Source organism: Triturus cristatus, chromosome 2_2 (assembly GCF_964204655.1).
Source record: "Triturus cristatus chromosome 2_2, aTriCri1.1, whole genome shotgun sequence".
Taxonomy (NCBI): Eukaryota; Metazoa; Chordata; class Amphibia; order Caudata; family Salamandridae; genus Triturus; species Triturus cristatus.
Window position 1 is genome coordinate 121,705,130 of NC_140582.1, and position 9,276 is coordinate 121,714,405.

Sequence of the window (9,276 nt, forward strand, 5' to 3'; positions counted from 1 at the left end):
CCAAATATGTAAATACATGAATTCACTTATGGCAAAATCAAAGGCGGAACTGTTTAATTCTTTACTACATCACTATTTCCGTGGAAGTCCAGGGTTTTACTTTCCCCTTGGGGACTGCTTGTTTTGTAAAATATTGTTCAGCCCAAGTACTTGGGTTATTGGGTTGCCCTGTTTCTTTGAAACTCTGGACAAGAAGGAGGTCACACATCCTCCCTCTCATGAAGGCTAGTGAAGTGGTACATGAAAGCGATAAGCTTCAAAGGCAACACCACCTCTGATATGCATCAGGGCTGACTCCCAAAGGAGAAAACAGCCCTCCCCGTGCCCCAGTCACATTTGCACTCTGGCAGGCAGTAAATGAGGTATGCAGGAGGTGTACAACTCCAAAAGGCTAGCCACACATCTAGGATGAGCTGGCAGGTGTGTACAGCTAAGGGAGATGTCTGACATTTTTAAAAGTGATAGAAATAGTGGGTTCTGGTTAGAAAAGGTGACCTACACCCCCGGATGTGGTCAGCTCAGGGGTGGATTAGCCACTGAGGCAAGCAACCCATTGGCTATATGCACCCAAACCGCTAATATCCCTAGATATAAGATTTAAGGGTCACTAGAACTCAGTTTTGAATCAACCTACCTCAAAGAGGACAACAAGGAGACCCATGTCTGTGACAACAGGACTTGCACAAACCAAAAGAGGGATACTCTGCACCTGTGGCACTGCTCCTGGAACTGCCTGATTGATACTCATCCTAGGCTAACTTCTGGTTCCCTCAGACAGAGGGACCCCTCTGAGAGCCTGAAGCACCCTTAGACTTCCCTGGCCTAGAGGCACTAGTCCCCTGGAAACAGCAGGTAAAACAACACTCCAGATCCAAAGAATCAGTAGCTATCGGGCCCTCCAAGGGATCGTCCAAATCCAGATGGTCTAGTGCATTGTGGCAATTGTAGTCCAGGCTTTAATGCAGTTAAAGGCAGCTACCTTGGTCCCTGGGACCACCAAACTTCAAAGTACCTTCCTTGAAAGTTAACCGCTGCCACTGCTTGTTGATCGCTAGTCTTGCAACTGACCCCTGCAATCAACGTTGCACCTAGAGGTTAACGCCAACCGTCCTTTGATCGATGTCAGTCACCACCCCGTTGTTGTGTTTTTTTATCATGTTCCCCGCAACACTGTGTAGGCAATAAAAAGCAGCTCTCCTGGTGCTCTTGCTCAGCATCAGGACCATCCAGGAAAACTCTGTCCCCGGATTCCACAGGCCAGTTAAAACTGAACTAACTGTCGTGACATGGTCATGGAACCCGCATCACATTTACCGTCCTAGGGTTCCATGCAACTCGACTTGCAAGTGACCGATTGCCAATACCACTTTTTCCCATTGGCAGCAATGCAAAGGTTCTGCAGTATTGAATTGCTGTGATGTATGTTTTCTTCTAAAATCCATAACTCCAAATATATGTACCTGTTCATGTTGGTTTTGGTGTATAAATAAAGACAAAAATGTACTTTACTTTATTAAATTGGTCCCAGATTTCTGTCATCCATGATTGTACTCTGAAATGCTTAACACAATTTCCTCTAGTAAAGGCTGACTGTTCTTTGCCACACTAACAGGAATGAGTGAAGGATTTATTATTGTGAATTCAAGGACCATCTTTGGGGTCTATGAGAGTGTTGCATGGAGAAAACTAACCAGCATCATCACATAATACTCCACATTCCTACAACTTCTCCACCAAATCCCCCTATATCCCTTGCATCAGTCCCTAAAGATTTATGTTACAGGCCTTAAAAATCTTTTTTATAAATATATATAATATTAAATATCCTATATTTTCATGCTTCAACATTAATATTCAAGTAATAAAATTAATACCTGAGTACGGATACACTTCCCCACCCAATAGTCCAATATCCCTTACCTAATATTTCTAAATACATTTTTTAATAATTTACAAAATTATTTAACTACACACATATACATACCAGCATATTAATACATACACCTTACATGCACTTACCTATATATTTAATTATATAAATACCCAATAATGCAAATACCAGAAATGCGAGGTAAATGCACTTATCTATAATGTGCGTAAAGGCATGCTTGTTAAAAACATGCGTAGTAAAGGTATATGCATGGATATACCAAACATGGTAATTGTATTGTGTGTTAAGGACTATGTAGTAATGGATGTTTCCCAGTTGGTTCACCTGGGCATTTCCTTGATTTTAAACCGCTTGTCAGGGTCTTTGAATGGTAGAGTGGACGAGCTGAGTAAATGGCATATGGAGGATCACAAGTGTCCTCTATATAACTAGGTGCTGCTGGGCATCTTCCTACAGTGGGGAGAATCCTGGCTAGATCTTTTCACCACCATTGACAATTTCAACGGTTTTTCGTAATCATGTTTCCACAAGAACTCTCATTAGGTGACTCATTTGGGATACAGTGGAACATGGGACTCCTGTACGCCTTTCTGCCTCGAGTTCTGAAGAAGCTCAGGAAAGACCAGATCCAAATCATCCTAGTGGCTCCAGATTGAGACAGGAGAGTTTGGTACCTGGACCTTTAGGGGATAAGCATCTGTTCTCCAATCAGCCTACAACTTTGCAAGGATCTTCAGTATCAGCAAAGGGGCAGTGATCCCCACCCAAATCTGCTCAGTCTACAACAGAGGTCTTCAAACTTGTTTGCTCTGAGCCCCCCTACGCAAAATGTTTTGAAGTGGGGCCCCCCCCTCCAACTATATGGCCAGGATTTGGGGAGTGGGAGGAGTAGGGATGATCACAGAGGGCGGGGATCATGAGATAATTTCAGGGCTGCGTTTCTGTAGCTCAGAATCCACACTAAATTCGAGACTTATAAAAAAAGCAATAACATTAAACAAGAAAACAATTCACCAAAAACACTACTGCACATAATTGGGGTTTTGTGGGCCCCAATGCACTCCACCTGCTGCACTAATGATGGCTGTAGCCCTGAGAAGCAGGCTATCTATCACCTCTTCTTTCACTCCTTCCCCTTTTGTCTGACCATTACTTAAAATTCAAGTCTTGCCTCTTTCTGAAAGAAAATGAGCTACTGCATGCTGCCCCCCATTTTTGTGCCAATGACGCTATCTGCCTTAACACTAGCAAAGAAAATGAGCCCCCATGTCCAATTTGTATTGCAAATCATTCATAATTATGATGCAGTGGGCCCCTGGGCAAAAGTGTCACTACACCAGTTTCACGAAGGATAGGTACTTCCTTGCTATCGCCTCTGACGTTTGTTAAAATAGAGCTCCCATCTTACACCATTCCTCTCCCTCCCATGTCTCATCATCCCTCTCCCTCCCATCGCTGTGTCCCTATGCCTCTTTGATGCCCAAATCAAGGTGAGGATCTCCTCTGCCTAAGTTTTTCCCCTCCCTTGGACCATTGTTTCAAGAATCAAAGAAACACTGGCACATCAATTATGGCCTGCAACTGCAGCACCAATGAAGCCTACAGCTCTGTGAAGCAGGCTGTCTACTCTGCCCACTAAACAGGGCTATTACTTCTAGGCTAGGTGCCCAAAGCAGGCGTTCTGCTGCTTTGTGTGAAAAAACAACATCATCAAAAAGTACATTTAGCCCCCCGCCTCCTTCCCTTGTTTCTTGGGCCACGTTACGTGTGCAACAATGGTGACCTGGGCCTAAATGCTAGCAGGAAATTGCACCCATGTTCTTTGTCACAGTAAGACTGCCATAGCTGGGGTCCAGTGCCCATTCATAGAGAGGGTGTGGAGGGCTCCTATGCTTTGAAACAGATAGTAAAGAACTAAAGAAGAAACACGCCTTCTCACCAATGTGCTCGCTACTTGTAAGATATGTAAATGTGTGCAATGGTTAACCACCAAATATAAAGGCTGCTTTGGAGCCAGTGTGGCTTTTAATAAATCCAGTCACTCAGCTTCATATTGTCAAATATTTATTCTGTTTGAGATGTAATATGTGTCCGTTAAAAGGATTTCACCCTTTTATGGACACATATACAAATATTTACATTAGATATAGTCTGAATGCATATCACTAAAATGGGTATTTTTGAAGCACTTGTTTTTTCTTAAACAGTATTTTGAAACAGGCTGTTTTATACAGTGTAATACAATTTTAAAAAAATGTCATTCACAGTTCTTTCTGTCACAAATTGGTAACTCGCAGCACTATAAACAAGTCACTATTCCTCACTGCACCAATCAGGATTTAATTCAATGACTCTCTGGTCACACACAAAGACATCTGCAGTGATCACATTAGCCTACTGAGGTTTCATAGGATAAAAAAGTGTATTTCCATTTGATTAGTATAACTTTCATTTTTTTTTTCATTTGAGGTGTGTGCATGTTTTTATATGCACTTACCCAATGGTGAACAAAAAACAATAAAATGCTGATTTTTCTTTTCTCTTTTTAGCCATGACATTGACATTAACTTCACACTCACTGCCCCATAACACTCAGTAGTACCCATTAGTATCATCTTTTATTTTCTTGTTTTCAAAGTGCTCAGGTGTCTGTGATCAGGTATTGAACACAAACAATATATAACATTTTTAGAGGTTGCCTTCTAATGTTGCTGTACAGTGTTGCAGTAACATTCTTATGATGCATTATGTTTTGTGTGATTTGTAGCCATTTAATAGCCATTTCTACTGTAAATGTAGTTAAACATTACGAGACTTCATTAAAGTGCTATGTATTTACAAATACTCACATTTCTTACTGAAAATTCACTTCGTTACTGCAACTAAGACAGCTTTGTTGTAATGTACATAGCCTCGACCCTAAGCCACTTCTTTTCAGCTAGACCGTGGCTGTTTGTCCACATCAACCCACAGAGCCAACACCAGTACTCGCAGCAAACTCCAGTACGCATAGCTTGGATAGTTCTTGACTGTCCCTGCCATTGATAGGATTAAGGAAAAAGTCTGAAAGACAGATACACATTCATAGTAAGCCTTCTATATATATAACTCTTACACACACACACACGCATACACACACGCACACACACACTCACACACGCGCACACACACTTCATATGTTTTACTCTCTTACACGCACACAGGAAATTACGCTTACAAATATGTAGCTTTCTCTGAGACACCTGCACAAACATTTTAATTAACCCAATTACATATATAGCTCTCTTTCTTACACAGAAAGAATCAGAATCAGAACCAGAATACATTTATTGTATTATTAATGAAAATTATAACAGAATATCTTTCAACAGTAAAACGCAAGAAAAAAACCACTATTTCCCACTGGAATACAGAGGAAAGCAATCCAACCCTTAAAAGAGAAATCAACAATTCCTTAATGCCGTTTAATGGCTGTATCTATGCTTTTCAATGTTTACAGTAACACCTCACCATTTAAAACGATATATTTGACCGACCATATCAAAAGCGTACCTTCCTTACACTTTTCAATGGGCTTTAAGTGCTGCATGTAAATGAAGACAGCCTGGAAACGTGCCTTTCGCTCTTCCAGGCTATCTTTATTTAAATGTAATTGCAGACTCATTGGCGCCCCCCTGGGAACCAATTCATGCCCATAAGGGGGGCGCGTCCCACAGTTTGAAGACCTCTGGTCTACACCTACATGTGTGGTGATTGGGCAGTGGCAATTGACTGCGTTTGAGCATACACTTGAAGTAGCGGATGTCATCCTCGCTGCCAGGTGTCCTTCCATGTATTGGGGTAAATTTGTGATCTTGTGTGGCATTTCTAAGACAGACCACTGTCATGCATGAATGTTGGAATGGTTTTTTTGTTGTATCTTAGCACAGCATGGCATTGCAGCGGGCAAAATAAAATTTTATTTGTCGGCCCTTTCAGTCTTTCTACTTCTGCTGGACCAACCTTCCTTGTTTAAATCACCTGTTGTGATTAAATCTCTTAAAGGTTTGACACACATTTCCTCCCAAATCACTTGTAATGTCACAGTGGGACCTTAACTTGATCTTGACATTTCTCCAGTGTCCGCCCTTTGAGATGTATTGTTACTTGCTGAATTTTTTTACTCTAAAACCATCTTATTCATTTCGATTACATCAGTTCGTCATCACTTGAGTAAACTTCAGGTACTCTTACTGCAAACTTTGTGCACCACCTTTTTATCCAGAAAAGTCTGGGTTGTGGTCTTGGGGCTTTAATTTTTTACGTTGTACAGTGGATCATCCTGTGGATGATCAACTTTTTGTGGGGTTCGCTGGAGCAAAGAAAGGGGTGATTGTGCAGAAAAGGACCATATTGTGGTGGATAGCTTACTGCATTAACCTCTTCAGTGCCCCGCCCTTTCCACGCCCTGTGCCGGGCGTTTCATTAGCGGGCGGGGTTCATGACGAGATAGTCTCGTCATGGGCACAGCGAAACCGCGCTCCATGACGAGACTATCTCGTCATGGGCACTGAAGGGGTTAAGATCTTCTACGCACAGGCAAAACTGCAGCCTCAGGAAGGTCTGAGACCCCAGACTAAGACTGCTACCACTGTTTCTGTCCTTGAAATCTACCAGGATGGGACATGGGCATCAGTGTAAACAAAGCACCACTGCCTCGACGGACAGGTCCGGAGCGCAGTACATTTCATCCACTTGGTCCTTCATGTTTTTTTGGTATGAGTCTACTCCATGGACCCTCCATCTAGGGTGGTACTGCTTGGGTATCCATCGTTGGAAATGCTCCTTCTGTTAGAAACTCTAGCTAATCACAGATTACTCACTTCTCTCCCACCACCCCAGTCTGCAGAGTGGCCTCTTTGTAAAATCTAAAAAGGTCCCAATTTAGTATGCAGCACAATGATACCAACCATGGTAACACTTCGTGTCTGAAGGTACCTAAAGTGACAAGACAAGAAACTGGAGTTGGCACTGAGGTGGTGGCCTTTATGTGCAGCTCTGCTCTATCGCTTCCAGGGTGATATGGATTCAAATGCCCCACCTAACAACGGATGTATGACGTTACAACGCACACTTTTACAACGCATGCACTTACAACGCATTTTTTACAACGCATAATCCATTACAACGCACTACACTTACAACGCATGACATTACAACGCATTTTTAAAAACTACCATTACAACGCATACCATTACAACGCATAATATTTAATTGCATTTAAGGTAAGTATTAGATAGTATAGGGGTAAAAATTACTTTTCTAACTCCAGGGGGTGCAACAGTAGGGTAAGTGTTGGATAGTATAGGGGAAAAAATTACTAATCTAACTCCAGGGGGTGCAACAGTAGGGTAAGTGTTGGATAGTATAGGGGTAAAAATTACTATTCTAACTCTAGGGGGTGCAACAGTAGGGTAAGTGTTGGATAGTATAGGGGTAAAAATTACTATTCTAACTCCAGGGGGTGCAACAGTAGGGTAAGTGTTGGATAGTATAGGGGTAAAAATTACTATTCTAACTCCAGGGGGTGCAACAGTAGGGTAAGTGTTGGATAGTATAGGGGTAAAAATTACTATGCTAACTCCAGGGGGTGCAACAGTAGGGTAAGTGTTGGATAGTATAGGGGTAAAAATTGCTATTCTAACTCCAGGGGGTGCAACAGTAGGGTAAGTGTTGGATAGTATAGGGGTAAAAATTGCTATTCTAACTCCAGGGGGTGCAACAGTAGGGTAAGTGTTGGATAGTATAGGGGTAAAAATTGCTATTCTAACTCCAGGGGGTGCAACAGTAGGGTAAGTGTTGGATAGTATAGGGGTAAAAATTGCTATTCTAACTCCAGGGGGTGCAACAGTAGGGTAAGTGTTGGATAGTATAGGGGTAAAAATTACTATTCTAACTCCAGGGGGTGCAACAGTAGGGTAAGTGTTGGATAGTATAGGGGTAAAAATTACTATTCCAACTCCAGGGGGTGCAACAGTAGGGTAAGTGTTGGATAGTATAGGGGTAAAAATTACTATTCTAACTCCAGGGGGTGCAACAGTAGGGTAAGTGTTGGATAGTGTAGTGTAATATTATGCGTTGTAATGGTAGGCGTTGTAATGGTATGCGTTGTAAAGGTATTTTTTAAAAATGCGTTGTAGTGTCATGCGTTGTAAGTGTAGTGCGTTGTAATGGCTTATGCGTTGTAAAAAATGCGTTGTAAGTGTAGTGCGTTGTAACAGTTGCGTTGTAAAGGTTGTTCCCCCCTAACAACGTATGGGAGAGCTGCTGGCAGGATGTTTCTAGATTCAGTTTGGCATCTTAGAAGTCTTTGAAAATAAGTAATCTGTGGATAGATAGAGTATGCATCAGAAAGAGTATTACCAAAGGTCAGTAACTTGTTCAGATCAATCAGAACTGCCAATTGACACTCACTTTCCTCAAACTGCTAAAGAGGGGAGGGAATTCATGAAGTCCCTGCAGCAGAGTCATTTTTTAATTAGTATTCTAAGCTGCATGACAGAGGGGGCTGCTTGGATAATGCAGGGTAATAGGAAAGTAACTGTTTGTGGCATGACAGTATATTATATTCTCTAAAATGTGGATGCCCTGAAATATCAAATTACGTCCATGAGTATATTAAACATTATAATTGACTAGAATTAGCCTTTCAAACTGTTATTGAGTTAAGAGGTGCTTAAATGATGTCAGTTTTGGCACCAACAAAGTAAATGTTCATAATAAGTGTACTCTTCCAAAGATATTCAGCACAGATGTATGAAAGGGAATGACATTGTGAACGAGACAGGGGAGAGTGCTGGCAAGTCAAGACACACAGGCCATCTGCTGCTCTTATTAACCAGGAAAAGCAGAAATTCCTTTTTGCAAGGTAAGAGTGTGCACATATATAGAAGACCAACATTTGCACAAGAAAGAGCGTCTCTGTAACGCCTCTGATATAACTAGGTACATAAACAGCAATGAAACCAAAGTATGTATCCTGAATCTTCAGTCTCAAAATAATTACCTCTAAGGTGAGGAAAAATTAGGCGAAGAGAACTGACTCACCAACTACTGCTAGATCATTTCACTAAGATTCATGAGTTTGGTCAGTAAGACTAAAAACCCATACCAAGGGCCACTGGAACTATGCGATTCTGCGTTTGCAGATTTTTTACTATAATTTATTATTTACTAAAATCACTACATAATCCATCATCCGCTGTATAATTTGCAGATTTCAGCAAAAAATATGTGTAGCTCAAATAGGTCAACAGATGCTAAACAAAAAAGTTCAACACGTAGGGGCATATGTACAAGGAAATGTCAGAGCACGGTGCTGCGCCAAATTTGGCAGCGCCAAACTC